At 40.3% G+C, this 19,002-nt stretch overlaps 4 non-coding genes across 4 annotated transcripts; all 4 read right to left on the bottom strand.

Annotated features, from left to right (window-relative positions):
- Positions 1 to 5,922: 5,922 nt before the first annotated feature.
- trnag-ucc (transfer RNA glycine (anticodon UCC)) lies at positions 5,923 to 5,994 on the bottom strand. Its single transcript has one exon. It is a non-coding gene; the product is annotated as a tRNA-Gly (tRNA).
- A 2,024-nt stretch (positions 5,995 to 8,018) lies between these two features.
- On the bottom strand, positions 8,019 to 8,090 carry trnag-ucc (transfer RNA glycine (anticodon UCC)). Its single transcript has one exon. It is a non-coding gene; the product is annotated as a tRNA-Gly (tRNA).
- Positions 8,091 to 10,113: 2,023 nt separating this feature from the next.
- Positions 10,114 to 10,185, bottom strand: trnag-ucc (transfer RNA glycine (anticodon UCC)). Its single transcript has one exon. It is a non-coding gene; the product is annotated as a tRNA-Gly (tRNA).
- A 4,119-nt stretch (positions 10,186 to 14,304) lies between these two features.
- trnag-ucc (transfer RNA glycine (anticodon UCC)) lies at positions 14,305 to 14,376 on the bottom strand. The gene has a single exon. It is a non-coding gene; the product is annotated as a tRNA-Gly (tRNA).
- Positions 14,377 to 19,002: the final 4,626 nt, after the last annotated feature.

Genomic DNA, 19,002 nt, shown 5'->3' with positions numbered 1-19,002 from the left:
TAACTCATCAAACTGGAGTGGAAAAAAGTCATCCCTGATCGCGAGAGACTGTCCGAGATGGAAGAGAATAAATAGGCCAATATAATGATCAGCAATAATAATGAACTGGATAGGGAGGAGATCGAGAGCAGGGAGATAGAATAGGGAGCGGAAGTGGCCTGTGACGTTTATATAATGTAACACATTGACAGAGATCCTGTCCTATTTGGGTAAAGACTTATTCAAGATTTCTTTCTTTCTTTTGGGCCTCCTTATCTCGAGAGACAATGGATACGCGCCTGGAGGTGGTCAGTGGTTTGTGAAGCAGCGCCTGGAGTGGCTATAAAGGCCAATTCTGGAGTGACAGGCTCTTCCACAGGTGCTGCAGAGAAATTTGTTTGTTGGGGCTGTTGCACAGTTGGCTCTCCCCTTGCGCCTCTGTCTTTTTTCCTGCCAACTACTAAGTCTCTTCGACTCGCCACAATTTAGCCCTGTCTTTATGGCTGCCCGCCAGCTCTGGCGAATGCTGGCAACTGACTCCCACGACTTGTGATTAATGTCACACGATTTCATGTCGCGTTTGCAGACGTCTTTATAACGGAGACATGGACGGCCGGTGGGTCTGATACCAGTGGCGAGCTCGCTGTACAATGTGTCTTTGGGGATCCTGCCATCTTCCATGCGGCTCACATGGCCAAGCCATCTCAAGCGCCGCTGACTCAGTAGTGTGTATAAGCTGGGGATGTTGGCCGCTTCAAGGACTTCTGTGTTGGAGATATAGTCCTGCCACCTGATGCCAAGTATTCTCCGAAGGCAGCGAAGATGGAATGAATTGAGACGTCGCTCTTGGCTGGCATACGTTGTCCAGGCCTCGCTGCCGTAGAGCAAGGTACTGAGGACACATGGACGGCCGGTGGGTCTGATACCAGTGGCGAGCTCGCTGTACAATGTGTCTTTGGGGATCCTGCCATCTTCCATGCGGCTCACATGGCCAAGCCATCTCAAGCGCCGCTGACTCAGTAGTGTGTATAAGCTGGGGATGTTGGCCGCTTCAAGGACTTCTGTGTTGGAGATATAGTCCTGCCACCTGTTCAAGATAGAAACATGTAAACTAGTCTCTCGCTGACATATTGTACCAGAGACAAGCTCTCTATCATTTCCAAACTCAAAACAGGGCCAGATTATAAACAAATACTGTATTTCTCACTGAACCACTTTTACCTGTTGGACTCTCTGCAGATTCGCAGGACAAGGCCATTCAGATATATTTTCAGTCACTAAGAGATTCATTCTGATGACATTAAGCAGAGACTATCAGATGTTTAACTTTCATCCCTCAAACACTCGGATTCACTTTTACACTTCGACGAGATCCGTTTGGACAGTTTAGGAGCCGCCCCCTCACCCCTTCCTCCACTTTATTCCGACCATCTTCCAGTCTCAGTGTCACACACGTTACCATTAATTTGCTTTTGATCAATATAATTCAAAGGTTGTTTGCAGCGACAATCATTGAAAAAATGATGACAGTGATTTGTAATAAACATCCCATATCCATCCTATCACCATGATTACAACCAGGCAGAACCAGGGGAAGGAAAAATCTGCTAACAAAGACTATTATTTTTGACATCAGTGCTGAGTTAATAAAGGACAACCAGTACGGATTTGCTCAGGGCAAATCATGTGCGACTAACATGATTGAATTCTGGTGGTTGAAGTTACTGAAGGTAGTACAGTAATTATTGGATATATGCTCTTCCAAAGGCATTCAATCCAGTAGTGAATAACAGACTTACATGGAGAATAGAAATGCATGTTAAAATTGACACTGGTATTCTGAGATGGTAGTTGGTTAAAGGAGAGGAGGCTACTCTGTGAACTTGTCTTAATTACACCTTCTCCTTTGTTATCTCTTGCCCCAACCCCGCTTTACTTGCTTATAACCTTTCACAATTCGAATATTTGCTCGTTCTGAAGTAGGGTCACAGACCTGAAATGTTAACTCTGCTTCTCTCTCCACAGATGCTGCCAGACCTGTTGAGTATTTCCAGTATTTCTTGTTTATATTTCAGATTTCCAGCATCTGCAGTATTTTGCTTTTATTTTAGAGTTTACTAGTGAACTGATCCTTTTTGCTTACTGGGCAGAACTATGCAGTGGAGTGACGCAGAAAACTGTACGAAGAACAATGTTTTTAACGGGCCCACAATTTCGAAGTTTAAGGAGGACAAAATACACAGCAATGTATGCATATAGTAAAGAGCTGTAAGTTTCAGGTAGATGTTACCTGAACAGAGGTGAGACAGAGAATACCCAACCCGTCTCACCTTTAGATTCCTGACCAAGATAGACCGACAAGGTACAAACTCAAGTTATGTGACCATGTCAGAGAGTTTATTAGGCTTAACCAAGATGTACAAAGTTAATACTTAACAATGGTAATAGATATTCAGTAACACACAACACCCGTTCTTGTTTCTGTGCTTGCTGCCGCACGGACTTCTCTCCTTCTTCATCCCTTGCTGTGTTTTTTGACTATATTCTATCTTCTCCTTTTAAGTACCAACGATCTTCTGTTGACCCCTCTCTAAGTGTGCTGACGATGTCCTGTAACACCCTTTCTTTTATCCTTCTTGTGGTGCAAGGATGTTACCATATTAGTTTTGAATTGTTCCAAGTGTCCTAATTGGTCCAGGTTGACATCATTGTTTGACACTAGTTAGTTAATGGTTGAATCTACACACAGTACAGATGTTTCCCGATTCTTTCTATTTTAGCAAGGATCCTAAAGGTTACATTCTTGCTGATCCCAGACATTTTTTTCTTTAATTCTGCCTTTATCTCATCTCTCTCCATGCAAGGAGTGCTGGTGACTCTCCCATTGTTCTCACAAAAAGGTTTAAACAAAGTATAGCCTTGAAAACACATTTCATAATAAAGCAAGCAACAGATCAAACAGACTTCAATATATTGATGTACAAAGCATATCATTAATCCTATTATTTTAGCTGTCCTTATTTGTCACAAACGTAAAATATGTCACGGTCCATCGCGCCCACATTGTGGATTCTCCTCCAGCTACATGAATTGCCTTTTTTTTTCCTATGGCGACGTGCATCTTCCACACTGACACATCTCTCAACATGACATTTTAACATAGTTCAGAGAAGACGACCGTCATGCTTCACAATCCAACCTTAACATTGCAGTTCTTGCATAAATGTAAGCCATGAAAATACTCTAAACGTTATACAGCTGTGAGCAGTGTTCAGGTGATACAGAAAATCTGGTGCGTTGGGCAGAGACAATCAGTTAATCTATCAAAGTCTCTTGAAGTTATGCTCCTATCTATACTACTTACAACACAACTATTCTTATGCTATTGAAAAGCTTGGATAGATGGCTCTGGATTGTGTTATTTGAGTAGGTGGTTGTTCTCCTTCCAGCAATGTGGATTGAGGGGAGATCTGATGCAGGTGTAGGTAAGTTAGACAAGGATAACCCGTTCCCATTAGTTGATGGTACAAGGACTAGGAGACACAGATTGATGGTTTTGGGAAAGAGATGCCGGGAAATGTGAGGAAGCACTTTTTGCTTTACCTGCTGCATTGCAACTGCAATGTCTGTCCACAAGTGTGGTGGAAGCAGAGACAATCAATGATTTCAATAGGAAATTGGAGAAACACTTGAAGGAAACAAACTTGCTCCAGGGTGACGCCAATCAAGTGGGAGAATGAATCTGATTGGATGATAAGAATATTTTATCAATTTCAATTCTGTCAAAGCTTTGTCATTTTTTTCGTTTGTAAAATACTGCAACATAAAGGGAAGCTGCAACTTCAGGCTGCGATAGTCTGGAATCGAACCCAGGTCAACTGCTTGGAAGGCAGCTATGCTCACCACTATACCACCATCGCTTACTGTACTGCGCTGGTCCAGCGTTTTGATTAATAGAATGCTGTACAATGGTTTCAACTTGCACCTGAGCAACACGATTATGTTAACAGAAACACAATACTGTGAATGCTGGAAATCTGAAATAAAATCAGAAAGTGCTGCAAATATTCTGATCAATGGTCACTCACCTGAAACGTTAACTCTGCTTCTCTCTCCACAGATGCTGCCAGACCTGCTGAGTATTTCCAGCATTTCTTATTATTATTTCAGATTTCCAGCATCTGCAGTATTTTGCTTTTATTTTAGAGTTCAGTAGCGAACTGATCCTTTTTGCTTACTGGGCAGAACTATGCAGTGGAGTGACGCAGAAAACTGTACGAAGAACAATGTTTTTAACGGGCCCACAATTTCGAAGTTTAAGGAGGACAAAATACACAGCAATGTATGCATATAGTAAAGAGCTGTAAGTTTCAGGTAGATGTTACCTGAACAGAGGTGAGACAGAGAATACCCAACCCGTCTCACCTTTAGATTCCTGACCAAGATAGACCGACAAGGTACAAACTCAAGTTATGTGACCATGTCAGAGAGTTTATTAGGCTTAACCAAGATGTACAAAGTTAATACTTAACAATGGTAATAGATATTCAGTAACACACAACACCCGTTCTTGTTTCTGTGCTTGCTGCCGCACGGACTTCTCTCCTTCTTCATCCCTTGCTGTGTTTTTTGACTATATTCTATCTTCTCCTTTTAAGTACCAACGATCTTCTGTTGACCCCTCTCTAAGTGTGCTGACGATGTCCTGTAACACCCTTTCTTTTATCCTTCTTGTGGTGCAAGGATGTTACCATATTAGTTTTGAATTGTTCCAAGTGTCCTAATTGGTCCAGGTTGACATCATTGTTTGACACTAGTTAGTTAATGGTTGAATCTACACACAGTACAGATGTTTCCCGATTCTTTCTATTTTAGCAAGGATCCTAAAGGTTACATTCTTGCTGATCTCAGACATTTTTTTCTTTAATTCTGCCTTTATCTCATCTCTCTCCATGCAAGGAGTGCTGGTGACTCTCCCATTGTTCTCACAAAAAGGTTTAAACAAAGTATAGCCTTGAAAACACATTTCATAATAAAGCAAGCAACAGATCAAACAGACTTCAATATATTGATGTACAAAGCATATCATTAATCCTATTATTTTAGCTGTCCTTATTTGTCACAAACGTAAAATATGTCACGGTCCATCGCGCCCACTTTGTGGATTCTCCTCCAGCTACATGACTTGCCTTTTTTTTTCCTATGGCTACGTGCATCTTCCACACTGACACATCTCTCAACATGACATTTTAACATAGTTCAGAGAAGATGACCGTCATGCTTCACAATCCAACCTTAACATTGCAGTTCTTGCATAAATGTAAGCCATGAAAATACTCTAAACTTTATACAGCTGTGAGCAGTGTTCAGGTGATACAGAAAATCTGGTGCGTTGGGCAGAGACAATCAGTTAATCTATCAAAGTCTCTTGAAGCTATGCTCCTATCTATACTACTTACAACACAACTATTCTTATGCTATTGAAAAGCTTGGATAGATGGCTCTGGATTGTGTTATCTAAGTAGGTGGTTGTTCTCCTTCCAGCAATGTGGATTGAGGGGAGATCTGATGCAGGTGTAGGTAAGTTAGACAAGGATAACCCGTTCCCATTAGTTGATGGTACAAGGACTAGGAGACACAGATTGATGGTTTTCGGAAAGAGATGCCGGGAAATGTGAGGAAGCACTTTTTGCTTTACCTGCTGCATTGCAACTGCAATGTCTGTCCACAAGTGTGGTGGAAGCAGAGACAATCAATGATTTCAATAGGAAATTGGAGAAACCCTTGAAGGAAACAAACTTGCTCCAGGGTGACGCCAATCAAGCGGGAGAATGAATCTGATTGGATGATAAGAATATTTTATCAATTTCAATTCTGTCAAAGCTTTGACATTTTTTTCGTTTGTAAAATACTGCAACATAAAGGAAAGCTGCAACTTCAGGCTGCGATAGCCTGGAATCGAACCCAGGTCAACTGCTTGGAAGGCAGCTATGCTCACCACTATACCACCATCGCTTACTGTACTGTGCTGGTACAGCGTTTTGATTAATAGAATGCTGTACAATGGTTTCAACTTGCACCTGAGCAACACGATTATGTGAACAGAAACACAATACTGTGAATGCTGGAAATCTGAATTAAAATCAGAAAGTGCTGCAAATATTCTGATCAATGGTCACTCACCTGAAACGTTAACTCTGCTTCTCTCTCCACAGATGCTGCCAGACCTGCTGAGTATTACCAGCATTTCTTATTATTATTTCAGATTTCCAGCATCTGCAGTATTTTGCTTTTATTTTAGAGTTTAGTAGCGAACTGATCCTTTTTGCTTACTGGGCAGAACTATGCCGTGGAGTGACACAGAAAACTGTACGAAGAACAATGTTTTTAACGGGCCCACAATTTCGAAGTTTAAGGAGGACAAAATACACAGCAATGTATGCATATAGTAAAGAGCTGTAAGTTTCAGGTAGATGTTACCTGAACAGAGGTGAGACAGAGAATACCCAACCCGTCTCACCTTTAGATTCCTGACCAAGATAGACCGACAAGGTACAAACTCAAGTTATGTGACCATGTCAGAGAGTTTATTAGGCTTAACCAAGATGTACAAAGTTAATACTTAACAATGGTAATAGATATTCAGTAACACACAACACCCGTTCTTGTTTCTGTGCTTGCTGCCGCACGGACTTCTCTCCTTCTTCATCCCTTGCTGTGTTTTTTTGACTATATTCTATCTTCTCCTTTTAAGTACCAACGATCTTCTGTTGACCCCTCTCTAAGTGTGCTGACGATGCCCTGTAACACCCTTTCTTTTATCCTTCTTGTGGTGCAAGGATGTTACCATATTAGTTTTGAATTGTTCCAAGTGTCCTAATTGGTCCAGGTTGACATCATTGTTTGACACTAGTTAGTTAATGGTTGAATCTACACACAGTACAGATGTTTCCCGATTCTTTCTATTTTAGCAAGGATCCTAAAGGTTACATTCTTGCTGATCCCAGACATTTTTTTCTTTAATTCTGCCTTTATCTCATCTCTCTCCATGCAAGGAGTGCTGGTGACTCTCCCATTGTTCTCACAAAAAGGTTTAAACAAAGTATAGCCTAGAAAACGCGTTTCATAATAAAGCAAGCAACAGATCAAACAGACTTCAATATATTGATGTACAAAGCATATCATTAATCCTATTATTTTAGCTGTCCTTATTTGTCACAAAAGTAAAATATGTCACGGTCCATCGCGCCCACTTTGTGGATTCTCCTCCAGCTACATGACTTGCCTTTTTTTTTCCTATGGCTACGTGCATCTTCCACACTGACACATCTCTCAACATGACATTTTAACATAGTTCAGTGAAGATGACCGTCATGCTTCACAATCCAACCTTAACATTGCAGTTCTTGCATAAATGTAAGCCATGAAAATACTCTAAACTTTATACAGCTGTGAGCAGTGTTCAGGTGATACAGAAAATCTGGTGCGTTGGGCAGAGACAATCAGTTAATCTATCAAAGTCTCTTGAAGTTATGCTCCTATCTATACTACTTACAACACAACTATTCTTATGCTATTGAAAAGCTTGGATAGATGGCTCTGGATTGTGTTATTTGAGTAGGTGGTTGTTCTCCTTGCAGCAATGTGGATTGAGGGGAGATCTGATGCAGGTGTAGGTAAGTTAGACAAGGATAACCCGTTCCCATTAGTTGATGGTACAAGGACTAGGAGACACAGATTGATGGTTTTGGGGAAGAGATGCCGGGAAATGTGAGGAAGCACTTTTTGCTTTACCTGCTGCATTGCAACTGCAATGTCTGTCCACAAGTGTGCTGGAAGCAGAGACAATCAATGATTTCAATAGGAAATTGGAGAAACACTTGAAGGAAACAAACTTGCTCCAGGGTGACGCCAATCAAGTGGGAGAATGAATCTGATTGGATGAGAAGAATATTTTATCAATTTCAATTCTGTCAAAGCTTTGACATTTTTTTCGTTTGTAAAATACTGCAACATAAAGGAAAGCTGCAACTTCAGGCTGCGATAGCCTGGAATCGAACCCAGGTCAACTGCTTGGAAGGCAGCTATGCTCACCACTATACCACCATCGCTTACTGTACTGTGCTGGTCCAGCGTTTTGATTAATAGAATGCTGTACAATGGTTTCAACTTGCACCTGAGCAACACGATGATGTTAACAGAAACACAATACTGTGAATGCTGGAAATCTGAAATAAAATCAGAAAGTGCTGCAAATATTCTGATCAATGGTCACTCACCTGAAACGTTAACTCTGCTTCTCTCTCCACAGATGCTGCCAGACCTGCTGAGTATTTCCAGCATTTCTTATTATTATTTCAGATTTCCAGCATCTGCAGTATTTTGCTTTTATTTTAGAGTTCAGTAGCGAACTGATCCTTTTTGCTTACTGGGCAGAACTATGCAGTGGAGTGACGCAGAAAACTGTACGAAGAACAATGTTTTTAACGGGCCCACAATTTCGAAGTTTAAGGAGGACAAAATACACAGCAATGTATGCATATAGTAAAGAGCTGTAAGTTTCAGGTAGATGTTACCTGAACAGAGGTGAGACAGAGAATACCCAACCCGTCTCACCTTTAGATTCCTGACCAAGATAGACCGACAAGGTACAAACTCAAGTTATGTGACCATGTCAGAGAGTTTATTAGGCTTAACCAAGATGTACAAAGTTAATACTTAACAATGGTAATAGATATTCAGTAACACACAACACCCGTTCTTGTTTCTGTGCTTGCTGCCGCACGGACTTCTCTCCTTCTTCATCCCTTGCTGTGTTTTTTGACTATATTCTATCTTCTCCTTTTAAGTACCAACGATCTTCTGTTGACCCCTCTCTAAGTGTGCTGACGATGTCCTGTAACACCCTTTCTTTTATCCTTCTTGTGGTGCAAGGATGTTACCATATTAGTTTTGAATTGTTCCAAGTGTCCTAATTGGTCCAGGTTGACATCATTGTTTGACACTAGTTAGTTAATGGTTGAATCTACACACAGTACAGATGTTTCCCGATTCTTTCTATTTTAGCAAGGATCCTAAAGGTTACATTCTTGCTGATCCCAGACATTTTTTTCTTTAATTCTGCCTTTATCTCATCTCTCTCCATGCAAGGAGTGCTGGTGACTCTCCCATTGTTCTCACAAAAAGGTTTAAACAAAGTATAGCCTTGAAAACACATTTCATAATAAAGCAAGCAACAGATCAAACAGACTTCAATATATTGATGTACAAAGCATATCATTAATCCTATTATTTTAGCTGTCCTTATTTGTCACAAACGTAAAATATGTCACGGTCCATCGCGCCCACTTTGTGGATTCTCCTCCAGCTACATGACTTGCCTTTTTTTTTCCTATGGCTACGTGCATCTTCCACACTGACACATCTCTCAACATGACATTTTAACATAGTTCAGAGAAGATGACCGTCATGCTTCACAATCCAACCTTAACATTGCAGTTCTTGCATAAATGTAAGCCATGAAAATACTCTAAACTTTATACAGCTGTGAGCAGTGTTCAGGTGATACAGAAAATCTGGTGCGTTGTGCAGAGACAATCAGTTAATCTATCAAAGTCTCTTGAAGCTATGCTCCTATCTATACTACTTACAACACAACTATTCTTATGCTATTGAAAAGCTTGGATAGATGGCTCTGGATTGTGTTTTCTAAGTAGGTGGTTGTTCTCCTTCCAGCAATGTGGATTGAGGGGAGATCTGATGCAGGTGTTGGTAAGTTAGACAAGGATAACCCGTTCCCATTAGTTGATGGTACAAGGACCAGGAGACACAGATTGATGGTTTTGGGAAAGAGATGCAGGGAAATGTGAGGAAGCACTTTTTGCTTTACCTGCTACGTTGCAACTGCAATGTCTGTCCACAAGTGTGGTGGAAGCAGAGACAATCAATGATTTCAATAGGAAATTGGAGAAACCCTTGAAAGAAACAAACTTGCTCCAGGGTGACGCCAATCAAGCGTGAGAATGAATCTGATTGGATGAAAAGAATATTTTATCAACTTCAATTCTGTCAAAGCTTTGACATTTTTTTCGTTTGTAAAATACTGCAACATGAAGTAAACCTTCAGTTTAAGTTTGCGATGGCTGGGAATCGAACCCAGGTCAACTGCTTGGAAGGCAGCTATGCTCACCACTATACCACCATCACTTACTGTACTGTGCTGGTCCAGCGTTTTGATTAATAGAATACTGTACAATGGTTTCAACTTGCACCTGAGCAACACGATTATGTTAACAGAAACACAATACTGTTAATGCTGGAAATCTGAAATAAAATCAGAAAGTGCTGCAAATATTCTGATCAATGGTCACTCACCTGAAACGTTAACTCTGCTTCTCTCTCCACAGATGCTGCCAGACCTGCTGAGTATTTCCAGCATTTCTTATTATTATTTCAGATTTCCAGCATCTGCAGAATTTTGCTTTTATTTTAGAGTTTAGGAGCGAACTTATCCTTTTTGCTTACTGGGCAGAACTATGCAGTGGAGTGACGCAGAAAACTGTACGAAGAACAATGTTTTTAATGGGCCCACAATTTCGAAGTTTAAGGAGGACAAAATACACAGCAATGTATGCATATAGTAAAGAGCTGTAAGTTTCAGCTAGATATTACCTGAACAGAGGTGAGACAGAGAATGCCCAACCCGTCTCACCTTTAGATTCCTGACCAAGATAGACGGACAAGGTACAAACTCAAGTTATGTGACCATGTCAGTGAGTTTATTCGGCTTAACCAAGATGTACAAAGTTAATACTTAACAATGGTAATAGATATTCAGTAACACACAACACCCGTTCTTGTTTCTGTGCTTGCTGCCGCACGGACTTCTCTCCTTCTTCATCCCTTGCTGTGTTTTTTTGACTATATTCTATCTTCTCCTTTTAAGTACCAACGATCTTCTGTTGACCCCTCTCTAAGTGTGCTGACGATGTCCTGTAACACCCTTTCTTTTATCCTTCTTGTGGTGCAAGGATGTTACCATATTAGTTTTGAATTGTTCCAAGTGTCCAAATTTGTCCAGGTTGACATCATTGTTTGACACTAGTTAGTTAATGGTTGAATCTACACAAAGTACAGATGTTTCCCGACTCTTTCTATTTTAGCAAGGATCCTAAAGGTGACATTCTTGCTGATCCCAGACATTTTTTTCTTTAATTCTGCCTTTATCTCATCTCTCTCCATGCAAGGAGTGCTGGTGACTCTCCCATTGTTCTCACAAAAAGGTTTAAACAAAGTATAGCCTAGAAAACACATTTCATAATAAAGCAAGCAACAGATCAAACAGACTTCAATATATTGATGTACAAAGCATATCATTAATCCTATTATTTTAGCTGTCCTTATTTGTCACAAACGTAAAATATGTCACGGTCCATCGCGCCCACTTTCTGGATTCTCCTCCAGCTACATGACTTGCCTTTTTTTTTCCTATGGCTCCGTGCATCTTCCACAATGACACATCTCTCAACATGGCATTTTAACATAGTTCAGAGAAGATGACCGTCATGCTTCACAATCCAACCTTAACATTGCAGTTCTTGCATAAATGTAAGCCATGAAAATACTCTAACCTTTATACAGCTGTGAGCAGTGTTCAGGTGATACAGAAAATCTGGTGCGTTGGGCAGAGACAATAAGTTAATCTATCAAAGTCTCTTGAAGTTATGCTCCTATCTATACTACTTACAACACAACTATTCTTATGCTATTGAAAAGCTTGGATTGATGGCTCTGGATTGTGTTATCTAAGTAGGTGGTTGTTCTCCTTCCAGCAATGTGGATTGAGGGGAGATCTGATGCAGGTGTAGGTAAGTTAGACAAGGATAACCCGTTCCCATTAGTTGATGGTACAAGGACTAGGAGACACAGATTGATGGTTTTGGGAAATAGATGCAGCGAAATGTGAGGAAGCACTTTTTGCTTTCCCTGCGACATTGCAACTGCAATGTCTGTCCACAAGTGTGGTGGAAGCAGAGACAATCAATGATTTCAATAGGAAATTGGAGAAACACTTGAAGGAAACAAACTTGCTCCAGGGTGACGCCAATCAAGCGGGAGAATGAATCTGATTGGATGATAAGAATATTTTATCAATTTCAATTCTGTCAAAGCTTTGACATTTTTTTCGTTTTGAAAATACTGCAACATAAAGTAAACCTGTAATTTAAGGTTGCGATGGTCAGAAATCGAACCCAGGTCAATTGCTTGGAAGGCAGCTATGCTCACCACTATACCACCATCGCTTACTGCACTGTGCTGGTCCAGCGTTTTGATTAATAGAATGCTGTACAATGGTTTCAACTTGTACCTGAGCAATGCGATTATGTTAACAGAAACACAATACTGTGAATGCTGGAAATCTGAAATAAAATCAGAAAGTGCTGCAAATATTCTGATCAATGGTCACTCACCTGAAACGTTAACTCTGCTTCTCTCTCCACAGATGCTGCCAGACCTGCTGAGTATTTCCAGCATTTCTTGTTTTTATTTCAGATTTCCAGCATCTGCAGTATTTTGCTTTTATTTTAGAGTTCAGTAGCGAACTGATCCTTTTTGCTTACTGGGCAGAACTATGCAGTGGAGTGACGCAGAAAACTGTACGAAGAACAATGTTTTTAACGGGCACACAATTTCGAAGTTTAAGGAGGACTAAATACACAGCAATGTATGCATATAGTAAAGAGCTGTAAGTTTCAGCTGGATATTACCAGAACAGAGGTGAGACAGAGAATACCCAACCCGTCTCACCTTTAGATTCCTGACCAAGATAGACCTACAAGGTACAAACTCAAGTTATGTGACCAAGTCAGAGAGTTTATTAGGCTTAACTAAGATGTACAAAGTTAATACTTAACAATGGTAATAGATATTCAGTAACACACAACACCCGTTCTTGTTTCTGTGCTTGCTGCCGCACGGACTTCTCTCCTTCTTCATCCCTTGCTGTGTTTTTTGGACTATATTCTATCTTCTCCTTTTAAGTACCAACGATCTTCTGTTGACCCCTCTCTAAGTGTGCTGACGATGTCCTGTAACACCCTTTCTTTTATCCTTCTTGTGGTGCAAGGATGTTACCATATTAGTTTTGAATTGTTCCAAGTGTCCTAATTGGTCCAGGTTGACATCATTGTTTGACACTAGTTAGTTAATGGTTGAATCTACACACATTACAGATGTTTCCCAACTCTTTCTATTTTAGCAAGGATCCTAAAGGTTACATGCTTGTGATCCCAGACATTTTTTTCTTTAATTCTGCCTTTATCTCATCTCTCTCCATGCAAGGAGTGCTGGTGAGACTCCCATCGTTCTCACAAAAATGTTTAAACAAAGTATAGCCTTGAAAACACATTTCATAATAAAGCAAGCAACAGATCAAACAGACTTCAATATATTGATGTACAAAGCATATCATTAATCCTATTATTTTAGCTGTCCTTATTTGTCACAAACGTAAAATATGTCACGGTCCATCGCGCCCACATTGTGGATTCTCCTCCAGCTACATGACTTGCCTTTTTTTTTCCTATGGCTACGTGCATCTTCCACACTGACACATCTCTCAACGTGACATTTTAACATAGTTCAGAGAAGATGACCGTCATGCTTTACAATCCAACATTAACATTGCAGTTCTTGCATAAATGTAAGCCATGAAAATACTCTAAACTTTACACAGCTGTGAGCAGTGTTCAGGTGATACAGAAAATCTGGTGCGTTGGGCAGAGACAATCAGTTAATCTATCAAAGTCTCTTGAAGTTATGCTCCTATCTATACTCCTTACAACACAACTATTCTTATGCTATTGAAAAGCTTGGATAGATGGCTCTGGATTGTGTTATCTAAGTAGGTGGTTGTTCTCCTTCCAGCAATGTGGATTGAGGGGAGATCTGATGCAGGTGTAGGTAAGTTAGACAAGGATAACCCGTTCCCATTAGTTGATGGTACAAGGACTAGGAGACACAGATTGATGGTTTTGGGAAAGAGATGCCGGGAAATGTGAGGAAGCACTTTTTGCTTTACCTGCTACATTGCAACTGCAATGTCTGTCCACAAGTGTGGTGGAAGCAGAGACAATCAATGATTTCAATAGGAAATTGGAGAAACACTTGAAGGAAACAAACTTGCTCCAGGGTGACGCCAATCAAGCGGGAGAATGAATCTGATTGGATGAGAAGAATATTTTATCAATTTCAATTCTGTCAAAGCTTTGACATTTTTTTCGTTTGTAAAATACTGCAACATAAAGTAAACCTGCATTTTAAGGTTGCGATGGCCGGGAATCAAACCCAGGTCAACTGCTTGGAAGGCAGCTATGCTCACCACTACACCACCATCGCTTACTGTACTGTGCTGCTCCAGCGTTTTGATTAATAGAATGCTGTACAATGGTTTCAACTTCTACCTGAGCAATACGATTGTGTTAACAGAAACACAAAACTGTGAATGCTGGAAATCTGAAATAAAATCAGAAAGTGCTGCAAATATTCTGATCAATGGTCACTCACCTGAAACGTTAACTCTGCTTCTCTCTCCACAGATGCTGCCAGACCTGCTGAGTATTTCCAGCATTTCTTGTTTTTATTTCAGATTTCCAGCATCTGCAGTATTTTGCTTTTATTTTAGAGTTTAGTAGCGAACTGATCCTTTTTCTTACTGGGCAGAACTATGCAGTGGAGTGACGCAGAAAACTGTACGAAGAACAATGTATTTAACGGGCCCACAATTTCGAAGTTTAAGGAGGACAAAATACACAGCAATGTATGCATATAGTAAAGAGCTGTAAGTTTCAGGTAGATGTTACCTGAACAGAGGTGAGACAGAGAATACCCAACCCGTCTCACCTTTAGATTCCTGACCAAGATAGACCGACAAGGTACACACTCAAGTTATGTGACCAAGTCAGAGAGTTTATTAGGCTTAACCAAGATGTACAAAGTTAATACTTAACAATGGTAATAGATATTCAGTAACACACAACACCCGTTCTTGTTTCTGTGCTTGCTGCCGCATGGACTTCTCTCCTTCTTCATCCCTTGCTGTGTTTTTTGGACTATATTCTATCTTCTCCTTTTAAGTACCAACGATCTTCTGTTGACCCCTCTCTAAGTGTGCTGACGATGTCCTGTAACACCCTTTCTTTTATCCTTCTTGTGGTGCAAGGATGTTACCATATTAGTTTTGAATTGTTCCAAGTGTCCTAATTGGTCCAGGTTGACATCACTGTTTGACACTGGTTAGTTAATGGTTGAATCTACACACAGTACAGATGTTTCCCGACCCTTTCTATTTTAGAAAGGATCCTAAAGGTTACATTCTTGCTGATCCCAGACATTTTTTTCTTTAATTCTGCCTTTATATCATCTCTCTCCATGCAAGGAGTGCTGGTGACTCTCCCATTGTTCTCACAAAAAGGTTTAAACAAAGTATAGCCTTGAAAACACATTTCATAATTAAGCAAGCAACAGATCAAACAGACTTCAATATATTGATGTACAAAGCATATCATTAATCCTATTATTTTAGCTGTCCTTATTTGTCACAAAAGTAAAATATGTCACGGTCCATCGCGCCCACATTGTGGATTCTCCTCCAGCTACATGACTTGCCTTTTTTTTTCCTATGGCAACGTGCATCTTCCACACTGACACATCTCTCAACATGACATTTTAACATAGTTCAGTGAAGATGACCGTCATGCTTCACAATCCAACCTTAACATTGCAGTTCTTGCATAAATGTAAGCCATGAAAATACTCTAAACTTTACACAGCGGTGAGCAGTGTTCAGGTGATACAGAAAATCTGGTGCGTTGGGCAGAGACAATCAGTTAATCTATCAAAGTCTCTTGAAGTTATGCTCCTATCGAGACTACTTACAACACAACTATTCTTTTGTTATTGAAAAGCTTGGATAGATGGCTCTGGATTGTGTTATCTAAGGAAGTGGTTGTTCTCCTTACAGCAATGTGGATTGAGGGGAGATCTGATGCAGGTGTAGGTAAGTTAGACAAGGATAACCCGTTCCCATTAGTTGATGGTACAAGGACTAGGAGACACAGATTGATGGTTTTGGGAAAGAGATGCCGGGAAATTTGAGGAAGCACTTTTTGCTTTACCTGCTACATTGCAACTGCAATGTCTGTCCACAAGTGTGGTGGAAGCAGAGTCAATCAATGATTTCAATAGGAAATTGGAGAAACACTTGAAGGAAACAAACTTGCTCCAGGGTGACGCCAATCAAGCGGGAGAATGAATCTGATTGGATGATAAGAATATTTTATCAATTTCAATTCTGTCAAAGCTTTGACATTTTTTTCGTTTGTAAAATACTGCAACATAAAGTAAACATGCAATTTAAGGTTGTGATGTTCAGGAATCGAACCCAGGTCAACTGCTTGGAAAGCAGCTATGCTCACCACTATACCACCATCGCTTACTATAAAACATTCATTCAAATATTTGACCTACGATTGGACATTGCAGTGACCAAGCACAACAGCTCCTTGCAGATCTCCACAATGTACAAAAATAAAGCACCAAGCAGATCGGCTCTTTTAAGATCCACTGACAGCCTCTCTGAAAGAGTCGATTTACTGCAGTTATTTGAATACCAACTGCTCACATTTCAGCTGGAGGTAATTTCGAGATCTCCGACAAGAACGTTCATGGATCGGATCGATCATTGCGTCACTTTTTAATTCCCTGCCTTCAAATAAATACCGGCCAACGATCTGTATTGTACCTGTCAGTTCCTGGTATGTGAATGTTGATTTTACTCTGCACCTGTCAGTTCCTGGTATGTGAATTTTGATTTTACTCTGTATCTGTCTGTTCCTGGTATGTGAATGTTGATTTTTCTCTGTACCTGTCAGTTCCTGGTATGTGAATGTTGATTTTACTCTGTACCTGTCAGTTCCTGGTATGTGAATGTTGATTTTTCTCTGTACCTTTCAGTTCCTGGTATGTGAATGTTGATTTTTCTCTGTACCTTTCAGTTCCTGGTATGTGAATGTTGATTTTACTCTGTACCTGTCAGTTCCTGGTATGTGAATGTTGATTTTACTCTGTACCTGTCAGTTCCTGGTATGTGAATGTAGATTTTACTCTGTACCTGTCAGTTCCTGGTATGTGAATGTTGATTTTACTCTGTACCTGTCAGTTCCTGGCATGTGAATGTTGATTTTACTCTGTACCTGTCAGTTCCTGGTATGTGAATGTTGATTTTACTCTGTACCTGTCAGTTCCTGGTATGTGAATGTTGATTTTACTCTGTACCTGTCAGTTCCTGGTATGTGAATGTTGATTTTACTCTGTACCTGTCAGTTCCTGGCATGTGAATGTTGCTTTTACTCTGTACCTGTCAGTTCCTGGTCTGTGAATGTTGATTTTACTCTGTACCTGTCAGTTTCTGGTATGTGAATGTTGATTTTACTCTGTACCTTTCAGTTCCTGGCATGTGAATGTTGATTTTACTCTGTACCTGTCAGTTTCTGGTATGTGAATGTTGATTTTACTCTGTACCTTTCAGTTCCTGGTCTGTGAATGTTGATTTTACTCTGTACCTGTCAGTTCCTGGTATGTGAATGTTGATTTTACTCTGTACCTGTCAGTTCCTGGTATGTGAATGTTGATTTTACTCTGTACCTTTCAGTTCCTGGTATGTGAAGGTTGATTTTACTCTGTACCTGTCAGTTCCTGGTATGTGAATGTTGATTTTACTCTGTACCTGTCAGTTCCTGGCATGTGAATGTTGATTTTACTCTGTCCCTGTCAGTTCCTGGTATGTGAATGTTAATTTTACTCTGTACCTGTCAGTTCCTGGTATGTGAATGTTGATTTTACTCTGTACCTGTCAGTTCCTGGTATGTGAATGTTGATTTTACTCTGTACCTGTCAGTTCCTGGTATGTGAATGTTGATTTTACTCTGTACCTGTCAGTTCCTGGTATGTGAATGTTGATTTTACTCTGTACCTGTCAGTTCCTGGTATGTGAATGTTGCTTTTACTCTGTACCTGTCAGTTCCTGGTATGTGAATGTTGATTTTACTCTATACCTTTCAGTTCCTGGTATGTGAATGTTGATTTTACTCTGTCCCTGTCAGTTCCTGGTATGTGAATGTTGATTTTACTCTGTCCCTGTCAGTTCCTGGTATGTGAATGTTGATTTTACTCTGTCCCTGTCAGTTCCTGGTATGTGAATGTTGATTTTACTCTGTACCTGTCAGTTCCTGGTATGTGAATGTTGATTTTACTCTGTCCCTGTCAGTTCCTGGTATGTGAATGTTGATTTTTCTCTGTACCTGTCAGTTCCTGGTATGTGAATGTTGATTTTATTCTGCACCTGTCAGTTCCTGGTATGTGAATGTTGATTTTACTCTGTACCTGTCAGTTCCTGGTATGTGAATGTTGATTTTACTCTGTACCTGTCAGTTCCTGGTATGTGAATGTTGATTTTACCCTGTATCTGTCAGTTCCTGGTATGTTAATGTTGATTTTACTCTGTACCTGTCAGTTCCTGGTCTGTGAATGTTGATTTTACTCTGTACCTGTCAGTTCCTGGTATGTGAATGTTGATTTTACTCTGTACCTGTCAGTTTCTGGTATGTGAATGTTGATTTTACTCTGTACCTGTCAGTTTCTGGTTTGTGAATGTTGATTTTAATCTGTACCTGTCAGTTCCTGGTATGTGAATGTTGATTTTACTCTGTACCTGTCAGTTTCTGGTATGTGAATGTTGATTTTACTCTGTCCCTGTCAGTTCCTGGTACGTGAAGGTTGATGTTACTCTGTATCTGTCAGTTTCTGCAATGAGAGGGGTCAACAGAAGATCGTTACCTCTTGGAAGGAGAAGGTAGAACACAGTCAAGAAAACACAGCAAAGGAAGAAGAAGGAGAGAAGTCCGTGCCGCAGCAAGCACAGAAACAAGAACGGGTGTTGGGTGTTACTGAATATCTATTACCATT

The sequence above is a fragment of the Heterodontus francisci genome, chromosome 45, assembly GCF_036365525.1.
Source record: "Heterodontus francisci isolate sHetFra1 chromosome 45, sHetFra1.hap1, whole genome shotgun sequence".
NCBI lineage: Eukaryota > Metazoa > Chordata > Chondrichthyes > Heterodontiformes > Heterodontidae > Heterodontus > Heterodontus francisci.
The sequence above is the reverse complement of the archived record's forward strand: the minus strand, read 5'-3'. Positions and strand labels throughout refer to the sequence as shown.